The sequence below is a fragment of the Acinonyx jubatus genome, chromosome C2 (assembly GCF_027475565.1).
Source record: "Acinonyx jubatus isolate Ajub_Pintada_27869175 chromosome C2, VMU_Ajub_asm_v1.0, whole genome shotgun sequence".
Taxonomy (NCBI): domain Eukaryota; kingdom Metazoa; phylum Chordata; class Mammalia; order Carnivora; family Felidae; genus Acinonyx; species Acinonyx jubatus.
In genome coordinates, this window is record NC_069384.1 from 89011674 (window position 1) to 89035016 (window position 23343).

The 23343-nt window shown below is 34.7% G+C and overlaps 1 long non-coding RNA gene across 1 annotated transcript in view; it reads left to right on the forward strand.

Moving 5' to 3' along the window:
- Positions 1 to 3279: 3279 nt before the first annotated feature.
- Positions 3280 to 23343, forward strand: part of LOC128315237 (uncharacterized) — a 148022-nt gene continuing 127958 nt past the window's right edge. The window contains exon 1 of the long non-coding RNA XR_008297806.1: positions 3280 to 4410. This is a non-coding gene — a long non-coding RNA (uncharacterized LOC128315237). The remainder of the gene's footprint in view (positions 4411 to 23343) is intronic.

Here is a 23343-nt window from a genome sequence, read left to right on the forward strand (position 1 = left end):
CATAAGATTCCAAAATTGAACTGAGGCAGTTTTTTGAGGGTTTGAATTTGAAGCATTTCATTTCTGTGAAGAAAAGCCTTCAAATGACAGAATGAGGTAACATGGGAGCTGGAGTAATGTTGACAGATGACTTTCGTCTGGCCTGGTTATTCAATAACTATTATATTGTTTTAGGAAACTCCCAAAAGATAGCAGTGCAGTATGATATAAATTCTGATCAAACAGGGGAGAAGACAAGATAGAGGTCACCTGTTCTCTGATATTAATTCTTTGAGTCTTGCCTCACTTTCCCATCCTAATGAAGTCCATCTCTTTCTCTCTGAACTCCAAAGATAATTAGTTTGTTCCCTTCTATACTACAACTTATCATATTTATATTGTGGTGTGGTCAGTTGTATACATCTTCCATCTCACACTAGCTTATAGCCTTGTCAAGGGAAGGATCTGAGGTTTATTTTTCTTTCTCATGGATACTAATAATAGATCATAGCACTGGAGTTTCAATGTATGTTTAAACAGTAACTAAAATTGCTCTTAATAAGTGTTCATGAAACTTTTGGTAATAATTTGTAAAAATTATCTGTTGGCAGAAAAAAAAGGAAGGAAGGAAGGAAGGAAGGAAGGAAGGAAGGAAGGAAGGAAGGAAGGGAGGGAGTAGGGAAGAAATAACTCCTAGTTAGAGTTACTTTTTAGATAAGAAGGCTTCAATCTAAGGAGTTTAGCTAAGAGCTAAATTTTCCTCATATTTTCAAACCTTTATTTTAAGTCCACTGGAGGTAGGAATGCCAAGTATCAAGATATCAACTAAAGCTTTCATCCACAAGGTGACAGCTTGCTCCTAATGTTTAAGCAATTAAAAGATCTATCTGGGAGGCACTGCTTTGCCAACATGAAAGTCTTCCGCCTCAGTGACTCTGCCACACATTGCAATCCCTACATGAGTCCCATTGATCTCTTAAGAGAGCAACAATTAATTCCAGGTGTCTCTTTGGGCAAAACATATTCCTGGCTCACTTGTGAAATTGCATGTTTTCTAACAAGTCTCTTCACTTTCCACATTCAAAGAAAGTGCATTTACCTCATATGATGCAGTATGTTATAAAAGCAAATATTCTATAGGAAGTATTTGCTATAACTCTCCAGTGTCTCCCCAGGGAGTGTCTCCCTCTGTGACCTTGGACAAGTCTTTCCAGCCTCAATTTTCTCTCTTTTAAATGTGAATAATAATTTTGCTGCTTATTACCTTAACAGAATAGTAGTGATGGGAGAGGGGAAGTGATATAAAATATTGCAAAAATCAGAAATATAGATGTAAGGTCCTAGGAGAAAGTAGTGTCAGATAGATAGACTCCCTCAGAGATACTACATTTTACTGACAAATCCTCAGTATTTGTAGCATGTACAGAGGTAGTATTTGTGCCTAAATTGTTTGGAAGTAAGACAAGAATTAAGCATCTAGGAGAGAATGTAAGAAAATAGCATACAAAAAAAATCAGAATAATTGCACTATTTTCCCCTTCTGAAGATTAAGGGTGAAGCAAGAATTTTGTGTATCTTTAGCCTGGGCTCAAAAGCAAGTAGGAGAAAATTTGGCAAATAGGAAAAAAAAATATTCCTAAATTCACTCTAGGAATATACTATTATCTTCTGTGTTTTCCTATCATTTTTATATATTAGTTATTACCAAAAGCAGTTATTTGGCTAAGAGAAAAGTAAAACAATATATAAAGTAGGTTTGATGACAAAAATGTAGACTTCTAATGTGTATACTTCATCCAGTGTGTTTTCTAGATTATCTGAAAAATTCCTTGTATCATTCCTTGTTCAACCTGAACCAAAATAAAATATTTCTGAATAATATGTTTCTAAAAGTAAGAGTTTCAAGGAATTTGAAACTGTTGTAATATAGTCTAAAGAATTGTTACATGAAGGATCAGAAAGACTGGCTCTGGTTTCATACTGTAGGAGAGAAACAGTTTAAATGAGGAAGGACACTTCTGAATTCTTGACTTCTAAGATCTACCTTGTTTTATTATGAGAAGATATTTGATTTTCATCTTCAATAATTTGCTTCACTTCACATTTTTTTCTTGTGGTGATTTTGATGTTAGGAAAGATTAATTACAAACATTAAAATTGATTCCTTGGATTTAATGGGATTTCTTTAAGTGATTTTATTTATTTATTTATTTATTTATTCACTTACTTACTTACTTACTGATAAGTTATAGGCAAATTACAACTGCCCAAGAGCAATCTCTTCCACTTTATCAGTGCAACTATCTGTATGGCTTCAAAGGAAAATAAATAGGCCCCCCCCATTAAAAAAATAAATCTATGCAACTAAAAATGAAGAGTTTCTTAGGAAAGTTTTGTAACTAAGAGACAAAAAGAAGAAAGGATCAATAGTAAAGATGCCCAGACAAGATTTTTTAAATGATGAATTAAACATGTCTATAATGGTAAATTCAAGTTAAGAACCCATTTAGTCTTGGTTCAATATCCTAAGCATATTTTCAGAAGGCAAATAAATCCACATATTTTGTTCTCCTAAGTATCCTAAGATACTATATTCTGGGATTTCATAGCTCCTATACTCCCAGTTTCTGGTTAAATGATCTGTTTCTTATGTCATCAGAAATAAAAATTCTGCTTAGGTAAAGAGTTAAAAATGGATACTTTGCTTTTTGCTTCTTATTACCTTTTGCATTTTAGCTTATCTCTTTAAAGGAAAATGGCATGTTCTTTTTGGTATCAGGCTACATCAAAACTAATGACTTACCATCTCGGGATGGATGGGGTGAAAGTCATCTTAGAAAGCAAATGGTCTGACAGAAGTAAAGGTCCTACCTTCAGCATGAATATTTTAAGCACTCTCTGGTTTAGAAGGGTATTAATTAACAATTAAATAATTAAAAAAAAACCCTGAAGGTAGTTCAGAAAGAAAGAGACAATCTTTGAGTAACAGAAAAAAGAAAATTAATTTCAGTTATTGCATAGTGTTAAAATGGTAAATCAATTTATTTATCTTTGCTGGAATAAGGTAGTATAATACTAAGTATGGTGTAATGGAGTTAAGTGTTGTTGGTTTGTTATTATATGTTTTATTCTTCATTCATTCAGCAATTATTGAGTGTTTACTATAAGAATAATAATAGCTAATATTCATTTTGTGCTCACTATGTTCTAAGCATTCTTCTAAGTCTTTTATTTATTTATTGTTTGTTTGTTTATTTATTTATTTATTTATTTATTTATTTATTTATTTATTTTTATGAGTTCACTCATTCTGTACTCTGAACAATCTGGGCAATTGGTATGCTTTTTAACACTTTTGCTTTTCAGATAAGGAAGATGAGGCAGAAGGAAGTAATTAGTTTCAAATCACACACATAGTGTAAAGCCCAAATTCTAATCCCAGAAGTCTGTCTTCAAAGTCCCCAATATCTTTTCTTTTAGGAATAGTGATAGATGATATCCTAGCTCTGCTTTCAAGGAGCCTAAGCTCTGGGAAGGGGGAGGGATGGTCACACATGTGTAATACTCAGTAGAAAATCTCAAGGTAGACAGGAGACATCAAGAAGATTTCAGAGAAATGATGCCTTCAAGGGGCAACATTCTCCCCAAGGATAGAGAGAAGTCAACAAATACAGATATATAAACAATTAAACCATAGAAAGTGTTAGATATTATGTTTGCATTATGTATCAATCATAGTGGGAGCACAGAGGAGAATGTAACAAATATCCTAGCAGCTGCAGAGAAGAATAGAAAAAAGTTTCCTGAATCTGGAAAGGGAAACAGATGATCCAAGGGAAAAGTTGAGAAAAGTGAGTACTGAGAAGAAGTAAACAAGTCTGATGGAGCATGAGATAGCCAGACATGTCTGCGGATAGCAGGGACTTCAGTTTACTTAGAGCACAGAAGGGGGAGTAGGTATCTACTTCAATGTAGAACCTCGACATATGACAAAGAAGATCACTAAGAAAAGGAATAAATGAAATACTGTTTACTTTCCTCTATAAAGATCCTCAGCCAATCACAAACTCTTTCTACAAAAGGAGGGAGGGGGTTTGTTATAACATGAATCCTTAGTAAAGGAACTACTATGGAGTCAGGCCCTTTAATACATAATTTATTCAATCACTTATTTATTCAGTCATTATGTTCAATATCTTTATGTCATTTATGTCTTTATGACATTCTATGTCGTTATGACATTATGTCAATGTCAGTGTGCTAGGAACCTTAAGGGACACAAAGGTGAAGATAAATAGCATCCGTCCTCTAGATACACCCTTAAAGCCTTTCAGGCAGAGCCATGGCATACTGGCTTAGTAACAATTCTGATGAGGTGGTGCCCATGCAGACGTAGGTGTTACGTATTTTGAATATTAATCCTGCTTGCAGGTAAGTCGCCTTTTGCTGAAGCATGTTCATAAAATGTTGTAATGGCCCGTTTTACATTTTAAAGGATTATTTGAGTCAGTTGTTAAAGGCAGTCATTATTCAAAAGCGAATAATAGAAACTTACAATTAAGTTTTATTAAACAATGAAAATAAATACTCAAAACTCCTTGCTTTTTAAAAATATATTTTAGTCTTTTCTATGCTCTTGAAGTTATTGTTTATTTTATCTGTATTGTAGAAATACTATGCAGGGATGTGCTACTTACCATTCATCTCTTTCCAACTTTGCATTCAGTGATAAATTTGATAGATGTTAAAAAATAGTTAGGACTATTTGCATCATGAATATAATCAAATCTATAAATTAGAACTCTATTTTTCCCCTGAAATCTGGTTGTTAAATATTTATCAGCACATAACTGCTCATTCATAAAATAGCAATACAAAGTGTATCACTGTGTGTTCTTACCTGCTCCAATTAGAGTAGACCAGTACCCCAGTCTGATTTCCTCAGAAATTAGAAGCTCATGCTCCCCACCCATGTCCCTAACATCAGCAAGTTTAGACTAACCTCTAGCACCATCCTACCATATATTCTGAGTTTCCTGGCATATTGGTTCTCAACCCTGGCTATACATTGGAAACACCTAAAGAGCATTAAAAATTTTCCAATTCTTGCATATATCAGAGCATTTGATTCAGATCATCTACCAGTAAGAACTGGAGTATATATAATCCCAAGGTTATTGTAGTTGTAAAGCCAAGGCTGAAAAAGTACATCAGAACTTACCAGTAACATGAGTGAGTCATCTTTTGTTGCTTAAAGAGAATGTATTTCACCTCCCACAAAGTAAGCATGAGGGAGAACCAAGTGGTAGTTAGAAATGACCAGAAGCCATGCTTAAAACAAAACAAAACAAGGATTCCCACCAACTGTCCCATCACCCTGTTTCCTCCCTAGCCGGGAATAATGCCCTTTTACAATCGCGTTTTGTTCGGTTAGTGAACTGAACACTGTAGGCTAAGTAAGGGCTGCCAGGTCAGAATAGGTTTGGTGCTGGTTCCCTCAGACTACTTGTCATCATCTTCCTTTGCTTCTTTCCAGAGAATCTATTTTAAACTTTTGAAACATAAAAGAATCTGGGGCTCCTGGGTGGCTCAGACGGTTAAGCATTCGACGACGTCAGCTCAGGTCATGATCTCAGGGCTGTGAGTTCAAACCCCACGTTGGGCTCTGTGCTGACAGCACAGAGCCTGGCGCTCTCTTTGAGTTCTGTGTCTCCCTCTCTCTGTCCCTCCTCTGCCCCAGCTCACACTCTGTCTCTCTCCCTGTCTCTCTGTCTCTCAAAAATAAATCAACATTAAAAAATGTGTTTGAAACATAAAAGAATCTAATTATATCCCATTAATCGAAACAGAGGGCCCCCTATCCTGGCCCTCCCTCTTCTAGGGAGAGCTACCTTTTAGTATTACGAGGTGCTGTCATTTTCTTCTTTCCTAAGGGGAGAATGTTTTTAGTAAATCCCAAGAAGCTTTATGATCTTCATTTTTCTTTGGTAGAAAAATAACACAAACTAATCTCTGAAAGGAAAATTATTTTAGAGAAATTTTAAAAGGTAAATTTATATATTTCCATCTCTTTCCACCTTGAAACCACTATTCACCCTGACATACCTGTTTCTTTGTTATACATATGTATTATCATCACCACTTAAAAACTATCTCCTTGTGGACAAATTTTACAGTGTCATCGATCACCACCTCCTACTGTTTACAATTTTAATATGGCAGAAGTGATGGGATATCATTTTTATATTATGTTATATAAAACTCCATCTTGCTAGCTCATTTGTTCTAGTCAGGCTGCTTTCTCTCTCTCTCTCTCTCTCTCTCTCTCTCTCTCTATTTGTGCATTTGGAAGAGTCAAAGTACTGAATGTTGCCAATAACCATCTAAATGGGGAAGCATTTGCTTCCCTAGTCAAATCTCCAGATAAGAACCTAACACTGGCTAATACATTGATTGGGTTTTTTTTTTGTAATACACCCTTTTTAAAAAAAAAGTTTGTTTGTTTGTTTATTTATTTATTTATTTATTTACTGAGAGAGAAAGAGAGAGAGCAGCAGGGGATGGGAAGAGAATCTGAAACAGGCTCTGTACTGTCAATTTGGAGCTGACACAGGGCTTGAACCCACAAACTGTGAGATCATGACCTGAGCCGAAATCAACAGTCGGACGCGTAACTAATTAAGCTGATTGGGGTCTGTTGATACTCCAAGCAAAGGATCCAGCTAAGCCATGCCTAGGTTTCTGACTTGTGAGAGAATATACAAATGTTACATTTACCTACTAGTTTGTAGTAATTTGTTAAACACAATCACCTTTAAAATAATTGTCCAACTCTTCAGTGTGACATCCATCTTGCCAAACAGTTGACCCAACATTTCCTTCTAGCTTCTCCTGTTGGTCAACTGATCCAAGCACCTATGAAAAGCCCATGCACATTTATACTTCCATTTCCTTGCTTATGTTCTTCCATCTGCTTAGAATGGCCTTCACAGTTTTTAAAACATGAAGAGCAACCATTTATCCTTGGAAGCCAAATATAATAACCACCTCTATGCTCTCAATAAAAGCACTCTGACCCACTACCCCCTCAAGGTCAACTTAATTGGCTCATCTTTTGTGTGTTCATAAATTTCCTCTATACCTGTCTTATAGGGTTTATCATATTGTGTCAGGGTCAGTTTTTGTGTTTTGTTTCCTTTTATATTGCGAGTTCCCAGATAGTGAGCACTGGGTACTATTTATCTTTATGTCCCCAGAACCTAGGCTAGTGCTTTGACATATATCTGCCATCCCATAAATGTGTGTTAAATTGAATTGAACTGAATTTATCCTGCCATAGTTCGAAAATGTCAATATTTGGCACATTGTAGGCACAACAAAATTTTAAATGAGTATTCTGTGTATAATTGCTTATATTTTTAAACAATATTATCTAAGCTAGAAAAGAATCACTGGGGACAGTAGGCTGCTTTAATGAGATAGGGGCAATTCAAGCTACAGAAATTACCTAATGGATTTTGCTGATAACATTAGGGGCTGGCAATTCCATTTCACAATTATATGATGCTTAGAGAAGAGTTGAATAAATACCTAACATTAGGATGCAGAAGAAAATGAAGCAACTAAGAATCTGATAGAGAAATGTATGTAATTATGTTTTTTTGAAAGAAGGCAATACATTGAGAAACCAAAGAAATGAAAAGCTGACTTCCAATTATTCAATAAAACTTGGTGTTTTGCAATAGACAAGCTGCCAAAATACTTTCGTGTTAGGGATAGGTAACCTCTAAAAAGACTTGGCAATATAATAGTGTAATATAAATTCATTGCAGAAAATGAAAGTGAAATATAGGGAAGAGGATATAATCCTAACAGTGTATTAAGATGCTAGACATTATACTCAAAATCATGTAAAGACTAAAGGATAATATATTTGAACCAGGGGTGTTCATGTCTCCAAGGTTTAAGAAGCTTTTCATTGAAAGTAAAAGAAAAGAATGACATAATTACTGTACTGCTTGAATACCTGGACCAATCTGAACTCAAAACTTGGAAATAATTTGTAGCAAAAGGTGAGGTATGGCTAGAACCTTCCGGAATATTACTACTCTTCATCCTCGAAATTTTCAGTCATGTGTTTCCCCAGAAATCTGGTAGAAGTCCAGTAGCTCCAGTTAACATCAATATAACCTTTGATGAAGTGAAAAACTCTAACATGCATGCTACTTTTCTCAGAGAGGATTGAGTCTCTGCTTTAATCCTGGAATGAATACAGAGACTCCTACCTATTTTGAAGCCTCAGTTTAAACGTGCACTTCTGAGTCCTGTAACCTGCTGCATCTATCATCCTGGGCAAGCGTTAAAAGTCTTTTAATTTTCAGCATTTCCATATGAAAAAGAACGATAGCTTCTTGTATTGGGGCTATTAATGGACACTTGATAGTTTGAATATAAAATAAACCTAACACAGTCTGATATGTAGTAGGCTCTTCAGATATATCTGTTCTTTGTCTTGTCCTTGTATGTTAGGTTCTTAAGGGAACTGCACTGAAATTGGGGTTTACTATTAAAACTCCAGCTTTATAAAGGTCTTGGCCTTACATGTTCAGGGTAAACTTGCTCCCATGTTCTCCCTGCATTTTAGGGCTGAGCTGTCTTTTTTTCCATTTCTGCTTACACCTATCTTTTGGGATTGATAGAATAAGTCTTTGGAAAATGCTTTTATTTTGTTAAATGTTCTTCTGAGTTATTTGAGGGTGCTAGTAAAAATTTAAACTGAGTTGCAATATTGTAAGTTTTAACCGGCAGCTGAGTTAAAACAACAAATTCTCTAGGTTCTATCTTTCTTTCTAGGTCTGTATCCCTCTATTAAACTTAGGAGGTTTTGTAGAGAGCAGATTGGATCAGGAACAACAAAGAATCTCCAAATGTGGTACAATTTGACCCTCGGAGTATAATTCTTGTTAGAACTAGCAGCCCACAAGAGGTAGTTTTCTGTGTATCAGGAACTCTTTATCATCAAACACAAAATAAACACTAAAGGTGTAGATTCTTCTATGTTTGTTTTTTTGTTTGTTTGTTTTGTTTTACCCTTCAAGGAACAGAAGATACAAAAGATAACTGTCAGTTTAATTCTATTTCTTATTTTCAAAAAGACCACAAAGAATGTTTGGTTGAACCATTTTTTCTAAATTAAAATTAGTTTTTTATTTTATTTTAAATCATTACTTTTGGAACAGGACAATAATTATGCCAGGTCTGGTTCTTTTTTTATTTTTTATTTTTTGTCCTCACTCAAGACAGTCAAATTATAACAGAACTCATCCAGGGGCGCCTGCCTGGGTGGTTCAGTTGGTTAAGCATCTGACTTTAGCTCAGGTCATGATCTCATAGTACGTGAGTTTGATCCCCACATTGGGCTCTGTGCTGAAAGCTCAGAGCCTGGATCCTGCTCAGATTCTGTGTCTCCCTCTCTCTCTGCCCCTACCTTGCTCACACTCTGTCTCTCTCTCTCTCTCAAAAATAAATAAATGTTAAAAAATTTTTAAAAAAGAAAAAAAAAAGAACTCATCCATCTACCTATCACTGAGTTGCATTACTTAAGCTATAGGATTCTTAACACTTAGAAAAATTCAGTTAGTTCACCTATGCCATTATGTTTAATCAGTTTGGTTTTATTAACAATTTTAATAATATTTTAAAGGAATTCTAAATTTAAAATTAATGATAAATTAATGGTAATTAATTATTCTCATGAGTGAGGTTTCTGACACATTCCCGAGAAAAAAAGAAGAGCATGATATTCATCTCACTTGGCTTGGCAGCATGAAAAATATAGAAAGATTACCCAATTTAGATTAAGAACACCTTGGTTCTTCTGTGTCCAACATTACTGTCTGTGTGATTTTGGCCAAGGTATTTAAATTTTATAAAAACTGCCATGCTAATTTCAGCCCTGCCTACCTCACATGATTTCTGTAAATATCATAGTTTAAAGTATAGTATTTATAAACAAACTTTAAATCGCAACGTGTATGAATTTAAAGGATTATTTTTGTGATCGTTTCTAAGTATAGACTCAAATTACATTTGTTTGATGTATTTTGACAATCAAGTTTTCTTTCACAAATTGAAATCCAATTAGATCTCTGCAGACCATTATGAACACAGGGACTTATTTGATAGAGTTATTTGATTTATTTATATAAATGTAAAATTCAGAGTGCCATTGTTACAACTTATTGAAAAAGAGTAAATATGCAAACACTATGAAATATTATGTGACACAAAACCAACATTTAATATCTGCTGCTTTATTTTCCCTTCTATTATTTATTTAGCATTTTCCTCTATTGTTTGTAAATCCAGTATTAATGGCAGATATATATGTCTCTTGGAGTTAATTAATGGTGCCAGGGAAACACTATATTCTTCAAGTATAAAACAGTATTAGTATTGCTGTACTACCAATAGGACATATTCACATAATTTTACAGTATATAGAGTACCTGAACTAGGTCTTTATAATCACTCTAAATGAGGAAGTTGTGACTCAGAAGTTATATCAATTACCTAGGGTCAATCAGTTGATTATTTGATAGATATAGATTGATAACTGGGTTTTAGTCTACCTTTAGATAAGTAAAATCATTTATTCCTCTATTTTGAACAGCAGATCCTAACTTGAGCTATCTTAATTTGATTTTTTTTTAAAGCTATCTTAACTTGATAAAATCAGCCAATATATTGTAATACTAACTATTGGTGAGCAAATAAATATGTAAGCATTCAGCTTGATAAAATATTGATCAGTGCTAGCTACCAGTCTGAAGCTGTGCCATGTAGCCACAATCACAAAGCTTGACTGAAGACTCTGACCAAGCCAAAGAAAGGATTGTTGGCCCAGCCATGATGAAGCACTGGCAGAACAGTATTGGTGGCCAATGTGTTGAATTGTCATAAGAGGATTTCTCTCCAGCGAAGGAAAGTAAATGATAAGTTCCTCATATTGTAAATTATAAGGTTCTGGCACTCAGCCTAGTTGAATCACTGTATACTGCCACATTATGCAAAAGGCAGTAAGAAGGCAGGCACCTGCTCCTTTGTCACCGAGTTTCCTCCCAATAAACACTATTTATTCTAGGACTGTTGTTAGTGTTGCTTCGTCATTCATCTATGTGTGCTTATCTAATAAGAATGGTATATGTTAGGGATGCATGGAAAATCTATTTTGGTGCACAGATTTCCTGTTTGGTCGGGGAGAGAGAAATATTTGTATACAAACGACTGTTTGTTATGAATTAGGGCTACAGATTCATGTAGGATTAGCCTGTTGTTATGAAATGTCATGATTGGACCTCTTACACAAACTTTATTCAACACCAAACTTTAAGACAGGCAATTTTCGTTTCTGTTCTTTGGTGAGGATCAGGGTCATTTGTGATAGGTTCCAGCTTTATAAAGGAGCTAATTTTATAAGTTACTAAGTAATGTATACCCTGGTCTTCTTCTCTCCTCTCCTACAACTTTTGATCTATAAAAACTGAAAATCCAGTTCACTAATATGTGTGTGCGTGTGTGCACGCATGTGTGTTTATGCATTTTACTCTGCAGCTCTGCACCTCATTGGGTTTTTAATTTATCATTATATTTCACATTTAGAATTTTCATTTGGTTAAGTTGGAAATCTTCTGTATAAAATTTTAGAGGTTCTTATTTTCTGCTCATATTTTCAAGTTTGTATTTAATTTCTTGAAACAATAAGCATGGGTTTTAAAATTACTTGTCTGTATCCCTGGAGGTCTTGATTCTGTCCCCCTGGGGATGAGGTAGCTACTTCTCACTCATGGTGAATAGTTTTCTTGGGGCTAAAAGATTTTATCTACTAGCTACTCAATATTATTGTAAAATTATTTGGGGAAATTCTTTGTGACCTAGGATTATGATGGGTTTATCCAGAGAGAATTTATTTTGCTTTTATATAAATAAAATAACTTGCTTTTGCCAGTTATTTTGGGCCCATCCAGTCAGAGGTCATATTAAAATATATTAACACTTTGAAGGTTTTGGAAACTAACACACAGTATGAATTTGGATTAGATTGAGGATTGGCTCTCAGAAGTAGGTGTTTTCCACCATTGATTGCTCTTCTCAAAAACAAAGTATATCTACTATATCTCCTAATTTCTTACTTATAGGTAAAAATGGCATAAGCAAGTTTGAGAATAAACACAATTGATTCGTGGTCAGTATTCAACTCAGCTGATATTGACATCAGGCATTAAGACATTGCCTAATCCAGCAAGTCAGGTGAGTTTAGGTAAGATAATTTTTTCAGTATTTTAGTTTGGCTGGACTATAGCTAAGGAGATCAGTAGAATTCTATTATGGTAAATCAGGTGAGAAAGAAAGACTTTGCACTACAATAGTGCTACTTGGAATTTATAGGAAGGAGCAGTATGAGAATCAATCAGGATCTAAATGAAAAGGATTCAGTAAATGATATTATCAAGAGAGGGAAGAGTCAGATATAAATAAATCTATCATCAGTAACAAACGATGGCTTTAATCACAAAAATGTCACGCCATCAAAATCTCTGTATTATCAACTCATCAAGACTAAAGGCAAGTGGATGAAGATAAGTGATATTAACAGTTGTTTTGAAGCAGTGAGTTATTTCTAAAAGTCTAGGAGTAGAAAACATTAAGACAGGATCTTGATGCAGCATATTTTCTGTTTTCCAATATAATATGTATAAACATATGCATATGTATTTTAGCATGAAGATAAACAAAGTCCTTTAATTTCATATTTATTCCTTTTCCTTAATCAGTAATTTGTTAGCAAACACTAAGGAGGTTTTGAAATATGGGGTAGGGGATTGTATACTGAAAAGTCTAGTCAAAACAAATACATTTCCTCAATTGCATTTGTAAAATTTGAATTATTATTATGATTGCTTCTACTTCCACTCAAAGTTAAGTTTTAGACATACCTGAAGAAGAAGATTAACACTTCTTATAGGATAAAAAGGAAGAAAAAAATCATCTAAAAAAAACACACACAAAATTTTCCCTACTTAGTAAAGCAGCTGCTGCTCCCACCTGCTGCAGTTTATCATTGAATAAAAATTAAATACATGATACCCTGGAGGTAATTTTTCAATTACATAAAATGAATAAACCATGATGATAGAAGAAACTGCCAACACTTAACCACACCAATATATGTACAAATAAATTATTTATATTATTTTATTGTCTTCAGTTTTATTTTAAGGCAGAGTTCACAATTGGGCAAAAGCAAAAGCTGAACACTTTTTGGTACCAACTATTAATTACACGACAATCAACCTAGTCATAAGTGGCAATGCAAAGTTATCCTTAATATTGCTGGAAGTAACAGATTGAGTATATGCCCTTTGTGCTTTTGTTTTCCCTTTTGTATTTACCTACCATATGGCTTGTGGCAATCCGGGAACAGTGAAGTGATTATCCTTACTAACCTTAAAGATAGTAATACTTAATGAATGTGAGTCAGATATATATTTGCATGAAATCATCACATTTGTCTTGGTCTTATGAAAGTATTCTTTTTTTTCCTCTACATCTTCAGCCTAACTACGGCTTAGGCTGTCTCATTTCGAAAATGGATTATTCTGTCCTTTTTCTGTAAATTCAGTCTAGCAATGGTGTGCTTTAATACATTCAGTAAAATTAGAGTTGCTGTCCAATTTATAATCTCAATCACAGAAATTTTTCTCCTAATGTGTACTTTCCTTTATTTTGTTGCTATTTCACACCTTAACAGTGCTTCCGCTTTCAACAGTGATGGCCTAAAGAAAGGGAGAGTTGTGAAGCTACTTCCCCTTTTTCTCAACCACTGTTCATATAAACCTTTTATCCACCCCTGGTACTGGATGCCATGGAGTAGGGGACTTGTCTACAGTTTTACTTCATTCGTACAAATAACAGTTGACTGGTGATTCTAGCATAGAGGGCACATGTGGTTTTCTTGGACAGCACCCCATTTTACTTCACCAGTCCAAAAGGATCCAAATGAGTAGACTCATTTCCTTTCATTTCCTGTCCGTTCTCCCCCTTACCTCATCACCTTCTTAGGTACAGTATTTGAGATGAGCTAAGTAAATATCAAGACAAAGCAAACGTTCCTTTCTCAAACAACCACGTACTCCCTATGGCAGAACCACAGGGTCCATTTGGTTGTTCCTATACATACCCATTTTGGGGCTAGGAGGATGACTCCATAATCTTCTTTCTAGGCAAAATGTACTATGGCCTTTTCATGGTTAACAAAGGGCAGTTTGGAAAATGTCAAGCTTAAAAAAAAATCCCTGGATGGGGAGTGAAGGCAAGTTCTGTAATTTTTCCATAGATTTACTCAAATCATCAGATAATGCATATTGAGTATCTTATTCTATTGATTGAGGAAGATGGGGAAGAGGGTAGACAATGTATCTTAAAACACCAAGAAAGCTAACCTTTCTCAGTGATACATATATCATTCTATAATATAATTTTCACTGCAAATAGGTTGAAAAACATCTGATTTTTCAATTTGATGAAATGCTGTTGTTAATGATGTTCTTGTTGGAAAGCTGCAATGATTGGACTGGTAGAGGGTGTGAAGAAAGAAAAGCATTTTGGTGGTCTTATTTAACATATAGCACCATGTCACAAATGCTTATGGAGTCAGTATATATTCAGTTACATTCTATATTCATGTACTGTATCATTATATTAAAATTGTTCCCTATTCCTTTAACATATAATTACATTTTTGTAATATAAGTCATTGCTATGATTTTCAGAAATCTGTACTTTATATTAGTTAAAAAGATATAGTCATCAGTTGCCCAGTTTTCTTAATAAACATATTTCAGAGTTCACTCTGGGTGCCTTCCAAGTTATTTTCAAGATTCTGATTATTAGTTCACATTTGAATTTATATTACCCTTCAACCTGACCTTTGACATAAGAAGTATTTCCTATTTGGAGAGGCGTACTTGGTTAAATCCCATTTTTTTCTTATTTAATATCTCAAATAGATATTGCTTCCTACAAATTGCTGATGTTACTTTTGGAAAGAGATGCAAAGGATTCAAGGTCACCTTGGGAACTTTGAAATAATTGTTTGATTATTTTCTACAAGCAATTTAAAATACCCATGGTTCACACTGCTAGGTACGTGACCTTTGTGTCACTTTTTAACTCCCATAACCATTTGGTCAAATTTGTCATATATACCATATCCATATCAGGCATATGTATATGTGGTCATGATGGCTACATACAATTTATTATACTAATCAATCACATCAGTAAATCAAATACATTTATATAATAATTTAGTAATTCAAGAAAAAGAGGTTATTTAAGCTTGACATTCTAGATAATTCATTAATTCCATTAATGAATATTAATGATGATGAATATAATGATAATACTTTAAGTCCATTTAAAATAATACTTTAACGGGGCGCGTGGGTGGCTCAATTGGTTAAGCATCCAACTTCGGCTCAGGTCATGATCTCGAGGTTTGTGAGTTCGAGCCCCGCGATGGGCTCTGTGCTGACAGCTCAGAGCCTGGAGCCTGCCTCGGATTCTGTGTCTCCTTCTCTCTCTGCCCCTCCCCACTTGTGCTCTGTCTCTGTGTCTCTCAAAAATAAATGTAAAAGAAAAATAAAATAATATCCTAAGATTTGTTCATAAAGAATATGTTGTCATTTTGTATAAAACAAATGGTCAGGAGTGAGATTAGCTATTTATGTACCTTTCACAAAAGGTGCAGTTCTTTCTCACCTCTGCCACAGTCCTGGAGCCCCCGATTTTACTGCCTCCATTGCTCCAATCTCAGCATCAACCACCCTCCACATGCCATTCCTGATGCCGTGTATATTACATAACTGGATGAGAAATAGGGAGTATTGGCTTTTAATAGTCATAGAAACTCCAAGTTCAGATCTTTCCAACAATGACTGTAAATCAGAATTATATGTACAGTGTCTGAAAACTCATCCAAAACTTACTGGAAAATAAGGCAACATGTAGGTGATATATTTTTTTTCAGTGCTGTACTAAGGGGAAGAGGACTGAACATTGTTTAAATAAAGGAATTTACTTAGTTTGATTCACCATTTACCTTTCAGACATGTTGTAAGTTATAGGGAACACATAAATCTTAGATATTGTGTTTCAAAGCCCTGGTGAGTAATGTTAGATAGAAAACCACAGGCCCAAAATGATGTCATTAAACCAAGGTATAATATCTAATTTAATAACAGTTCTCAATGCCCCCCCCCCAATGTAAACTTTATCCAACAAACTGGAATTTGATATCAACACTGGGAGTTAAGCACCTAACAGATCCTTTCTATTCCACCTAGGAGGATGACCTTGCCTAAAGCAATGAATTCCTTTTTAATAAATTCCCTTTTCACAGCTTTTCTGCTTTAAAAACCTTAGATCTTGTACAGCTTCTTGGACCTCCCCTTTACTTGCTAGATGGGATGCTGTTGGATTTATGAATAGTTTTAATAATAAAGCCAATTAGATTTTCAAATGTCCTCACTTAAATGTTTTTTTTTAACAGTAGTAACCAATTATGTAACCTACCCACTGACCCTATCATCCTAGAAATAGCCTAACTTTTCAGCTACTCTTCTTGAATCAGTTATATTGCCATTTTACTGAAACTCTCATACAATTCATGAGTTAAATAAATTTTTAACATTTTTTTTTCATATATTTTCCTGAGAGTCACTAGGTTAAGCTATTTGAAAGTTATATGGCATCTGAACCACATTACAAGGTTCCACATTTGGAGACAAGTATATAGTCCATAGGTTTTCCAGGGTAGCATAAAGAAAAACAGCAAAATGATGAAGTCTGTGAAGGTTGTGTTCTATGTTCTTTCACTGGTACCTAGTTTGTGTCTCAGCCTTGTTACAGGCTGTGTGTAATATACCATTCCTCATCTTCAGGACCCATCCAAACATTGCTTCCTTTGAGTCTTACCTTATTCCCATGAGCCTGCAACTGAGGAATAATTTGTTTCTTGTTCTTCCAATCTGATGGTATTTTACTCCCATTTCTATTGTATTGTAAATTTAGTTCTTATGTCTTTCTCATCAAACTATCATTTATTGAGCAGACATCCGCTCTTAATTCTGTTCAGCTGGATAGAGGAGAATGTGAGCATAATAAAAGTATACTAACACAGTAACTCAGGAGAGAAGGAATAATGAAGGAATACGGTAACAATGGAAGGGATCAAATCATCCTATTAGCACTAAGACAAGTAAGTCAACCTGGTAGAAAAATGGAAGGTTGTGCCGGAAGCCAGGGGGACGGAGCATGGAAAACACTAATACAACAAATGGCCAAATCAGAAATGACCTTGCATACAGAATTACTTTTGATTAGACAAACTGACTTCAGTAACTTTATGTCAGTTTCCAAGTGCTTTGCCTTTGTGAAAATATAAAAGCCTTTATCTAAATAAATTGTTTAATGATATAAAATTTCACCAAAGTCAACATACTATATACAATTTTACTGTCTGACATTGTTTAAAAATCTTAAAACGTGCAATTAAACCATAAATGCACTCCTGACTTCCTAGTGAGATTTAGTAAGAAAATAATTTTCAGTCATAGTGTAGCTTGGATTGTTTGTTATGAAGAGTTACATTTCTCAATTTAACTCCTCATATGGGATGAAATGTTAATTTTTTTTCACCTCTTACTTGAGGGAATATTTCAGATTCACTGAAGAACTACAAGATAAAAGAAATAGACAAACTTTTTTATAGAATTTTTTTTCAAAGGAAAATTTATTTTTGAAAGTATGAGGTTTTTTTTTAAAGTTCATGTGAATTGCCTTCCCTTTCTGTGTCAGAGTCCCGGCCTGCTCCTGTGTTGTGCTTTACTTTTCTTTTTCTAGCCCTGTCTGCTTTCCTTTCATCTTTCTTCTTGTTAAGTTGTGTCTTCTGTACAGGATTAGACCTGAAGGTTTTAACGTTTTTTTCCATTTTTCTTAAATCAAGTGTGGTTGCAATCAGGTAACTGTTTGGAGAGGTAAGGAACAGAAAGAAAGGAGTGAAGGGAAGGCCATGCTGAGAAAAAAGACCAAGACAGGAACAGAGAGAAGCTCTGCTAGCAATTAACACAGGGTGTCCTTTTCGCTTCAGGATCTAGAGGAGTGTTCGATGAAAAAAGGAAATGACTCATAAGCTACGTCTGAACTCTTTTTATTTATTTATTTATTTTTTTGCATGAAACAGCCTCAGTTAATGGGATGCCTACATTTAGAGATTTGAACTCTGCTTTAGAAGCAATAATGACCTAGTCCAAAACTTTTAGAAAAAAACAGAAAAGGAAAAAAAGAAACTGGAAAATTCTATAGTCAGCTCCAATTAGAAAGATCTTCAAAAGTTTATTTCTCTTAACTGTTACTAAGGAAAAAATATCTAAATTAGTGCTCTAGATTACACGTGCATCTTCATTTCCTAGTGTTTCTTCTCTTATTTATATTCAGTAATCCTAGACTGATTTAATCCAGTCTTTTTTGTTTGCTTAATGAGAAAGGAAAGGAATGCATTTTAGCTTTGCTTTGTTTGCAAAATTCAGCTGCTGACCTACCAGCCTTCCTTGTTTTCTTACATATATGATTGGTAGACTAGATGTCCAGAATTCTTCTGACCCTCCTCTTCAGAAGGAGGGAATTTATTTATTAATTAAAGATAAGGAATCTGATTCTGGTTTCACCTTGACAATCAGATGCACTCTGGGAGGTCTATGAGAGTAGTTTTCAGTGGGCTGATTAGGGTAATGTTGAGACAGGAAATTTTAAAATGCTATACTTAGAAATGGGTCAGGAGAAAGAAGGAAATATATTTCTATATTGAGGAAAACAAAAGAACTTTAATCAAGAGTTGTTTTCCCTGATCCTTTCTGAATAATAACTTGGAAATTTCATCAGCAATTAATTCTGTTTGATTCACTTTTTTAAACTTGTATGTATTTTGAAAACCTAACTCTGAAAAGCTATGTGAAAACTACCATTACAGAAAAAAAAACAATTTAAATCATATAAACTGTGTGGTGCCTGGGTGGCTCAGTCCGTTAAGCTTCCAACTTCAATTCAGGTCATGATCTCACAGTTCATGAGTTCAAACCCCGTGTTGGGCACTGTGCTGACAGCTCAGAGCCTGGAGTCTGCTTTGGATTCTGTGTCTCCCTCTCTCTCTGTGTCCCTCCGCTGCTCACACTCTGTCTCTCTCTATCTCAAAAATAAATATTAATTTTTTTAAAATCATATAAACTGTGATACTAGAGAACAAGCATGAAAATAAAGGAGTCAGGGTGGTTCCAAAGTTGGTATATTATGTAGAACCTTTCTTTTCTTCTCTTTGCCTGGAAAGAGAGTGGCCACCAACTATTAAATTGAACTGTAGAGTGTTTGTGTTTCAGTCATCCCTGTTAGTTCTGTTCCTCCTTATTATAGAGTAGATGCTTTGAATAGGCTTTGATTAGATGCTGCAGATGCATGCTGAACTTCCATGATATGTGATAGCTTGTCAAAGTCCTGAGACAATCTTAGTCTGATCCACTGAGGGCTGGCTTGTGAGAATGAGTGTTGGTGAGCAATCCTGGCTCACTGTCTAGAAACTGCAGCTCAGCATGGCTTCATTTTATTCTACTTGTTCTGTATACAGTAATATATGTAACAATAAAATCTTGTGGTTTTATGTGAAATTGTATCCCCAAAGAAAACCAATCACCTTTTCTGCGCTTAAAAGTGAAGAAATCTTGAGGGAAAAAAATGGATAGCTTTAATTTAGATAAGAGAAGTTTTGGAAAAATAAAAAGAATATTAGCTTTGCTGTTGCTCTGATGTAGAGATGGCAAATATGCCATAACTTTTGCATGCAAACAAAAGAGAGAGGAATAGAGGGAAAGGGAATGATATTTGTAAAATTATCTTTCAATTCAAACAACACACAGTTTTTGAGTCTGGTGGAAAAAAAAGCTATTGAAACTTGAAAAGAAGAATTGGATAATTGTATGAGATTTCTAAATGAATTTTGTTCTATATTTATAGAATACTTAATTGACTAAAAGGATCAGTAGATATTTTCACTTAAGCTTCATGTTGTGGAGGAAGTAATATAATTTTTAAATAGTCTTCATAGATTTGGGGCTTTAATAAGGAATATAGCCTTTATGTATGCCAACTATTTACTATATGTATGTACATGCATGCATTTCCTTAGAAGGCAATAAATTAACCACAGTTATTTGACCAAAGACTTTAAAACCCATATAGCTGATACATAGCTATAACAAGTGATTATGGTACCTTCCTCTACCTTCAAATCCAGCAACATTTCATCTTTATGATTGTGAGTTGGAAAAGCCTGCATTTTTTGGAAAGGTTTCCACTTTTAAGTACCCATGCTATTAGATTGGGCCAACCTGGAAAATGTATAATGATCTCCCCATTTCAAGGCCCTTAATGACATCTGTAAAATTCCTTTTCCCATGTGAGATAATATTGTCACAGATTCTGGGGATCAAGATGTGGAAACCTTTAGTGGGAGCCATTATTCTGCCTACCATAGAAGTATTTAATTTATATTTATATATGAGTTTAGTTTGTACTTTTATTTTCTGTGCTGAGCAGATTTTGGTATAAAGACTAATTGATGACATTAATTATGGTAGCTTCAATCTTTTCATGATTAAATTTACTTGATAGAAATCATCTATAATATGGTGTATGCCCAATGACTTTTGCAATGGATTAGGGTTGGTGATAAATTTTTCAAAGCACTGCATGGGCACTTATTTAAAAATATATGTACTGGTTGTCTGGGCACCGTTGTATTCAGTATATAAAAATCCTTACCTTCATGGAGCTGAAATAAATAGACAATAGATAAGAACAGCAAGAAAATATGTGTTATGTAGTGGTAGCTGCTAAAAATAAAAATAAAATAGAGGATACTAAGTTAAAAAGTGACAGGAGATTCTAATTTTAGGCAGGATAACTAGGGAAGGCTTCCTTAAAGATAACATTTGAGTAAAGCCCTAATGAGGTTGAGGAAATGAGCATGAGAATATCCTGAGAAGATCATTCTAATCAGAGATCATTCTAATTAGAGGTACTCGGATGTAATAGAAGGGGATAAAGTCAAATAATGGGGAGTATTATTCATTGAGAAGTCTGAGGTCATAGGAATGATATTATATTTTACTCTGAGAGAGATGAGTTAACATTGGGAGTTTTGAGCAGAAAAGTGAAGTGACTTGACTTTAGTCACTTTAGTTAACAAGATGATATTGACCTCTCTGAGACATTGCATGGTAGGTAGACAAGAGTGGAAGCAAGATAAACTATTGAAGACTTAAATTCAAAGAGATTATAGCTTAGACCAGGAATGCTAGCAATAGAGTGATAACATATGATTGTATTTCAGGCACAGTTTGAAGGTAGGGGCAACAAATTAAATGCAAGGTAAGAGAAGAAGAGGATTCAAGGATGACCACAAGGTCTCTAAGAAAAGAGAGTAGCAATTCAGTGAGATGGAGAAGACTGTGTAGTAGGTTTGGGGAGAATATCAGGAACTGAGTTTTGGATATGTTAGATTTCAGATGAAAGAAGAGGTCTAAGGACTGAGTCTTGAAAACCTTAAATATTTGGCAATCAAGGGGAAAAAAGACATGAGCCACAAAAAGACTGAGGGATAGTGGTCAGAGAGAAAAATAGGCTTGAAGCCAAAAGAACATGTTTTAAGTGAGAGAGTGACCGGTTGTGTTAAATGCTGCTGAGTCATACAAGAGTGGAGAACTGAGTGATGAATCTAGCAACATGGAGGGCTTTGTTGAGCTTGCTGACAAGGGTGTATGGAAAAGTGAGGGTAAATCTTGAGTTGAAGCAGTTTCAAGAGATAATGGGTAAGAAAAAAATTTCATATTGTAGCAGAAAGAGGGGAAATTGCTAAAGCAAAGGGTAGGAGTTAAATAACCCTGTGTTGGCACAAGTAGAGGGTACCACAGTGAGTAGTGTGGAAAGCACATTCTTAATAATAGGACAGAAGTTAGAGATTACAGGCTCAGTTGATCATAAGTGAGTAGAAGTGGTGATACAAACTCATGAGAGTTCTCTGCCAGCTACTTCTGTATTTTTAGTGAAATTATTGCCTGATTATATTTTTTATTTTTTTATAAATTAAGTTCACTTTTATTTTCAGAAAGGCTTCCATGCTAATGAAATTTTCAAATTTGTTATAAAATCATATTTGAAATTTCTTGTATTTTTTTGTTACTGTATCACCAGTAAACTATGAATTTATATATATACATATATATATAATTTTTCAGTTTTTATTTTTATTACCTTATTCAGAAGTTGCCTGTTGGAGACATTTTAAGATGAACCAGTAGAAAATGATTTTAAAACAAATGTTTTAAGTTATCCATATTACTGACAAGTTTCACACATATCCATAAAGTAAGATATTAACAGACATGGGTGCATTTTTGTCCCTTGACTCATTGTTCCTGAAAGACAGCTGACCTCCAGCTACACATAAAAGTTGAAATCAGAATTTAAACAGCATCTCAGTGGTTTAGTCAATTGAGCCTCCGACTCTTGATTTCCGTTCAGGTCACCATCTCATAGTTCGTGAGATGGAGTCCCGTGTCGGCAATGACAGCACAGCCTGCTTAGAATTCTGTCTCCCTCTCTCTCTCCCCTGCCCTGATCGAGATTGGTCTCTTTCTCAAAATAAATAAATGTAAAAAAATAAACAGCATCTTAGATGACCTTAACATTCCTAGTTCTTTCTCTCCAAAGCAGGTCAAAAATTCACCATTCACCACCCTCACTTTTGTTTTGAAGAGTCTTACTTTGCGAAACAAACCTATTCAGTAATATACCAAAAACCAACTATATCATAAGAATAGTCCTCTGTGAATAAGTCACAGGAAGTCCTTTACTCTCATCTTTCTCTGTTACTTTTGCCCCACCTGCTTACCTACCTAGCACTCACTTCCACACTGCAGATGGTGGTGACGTTATGAGTACTTCTAGTCAGTGCTTTGGAAGCCATAAGTCAGAAGTCCTTGTCATGAATTAAGAAGTCAGCCTGTACTTAGCATATATTATCAATACCTATGTGGCCCTGCTATTCACTGTGGAGTCCAATTCATTACATAGCAGGAATGATCAGTTCTAGACTTCACATCACAAATAAAAGGAGCTTGCATCATATCCCACTACCAAGTACTTTCTTGCCTCTGTGAATACCATTTCTTTACATGCACTGGCAAAGGTATT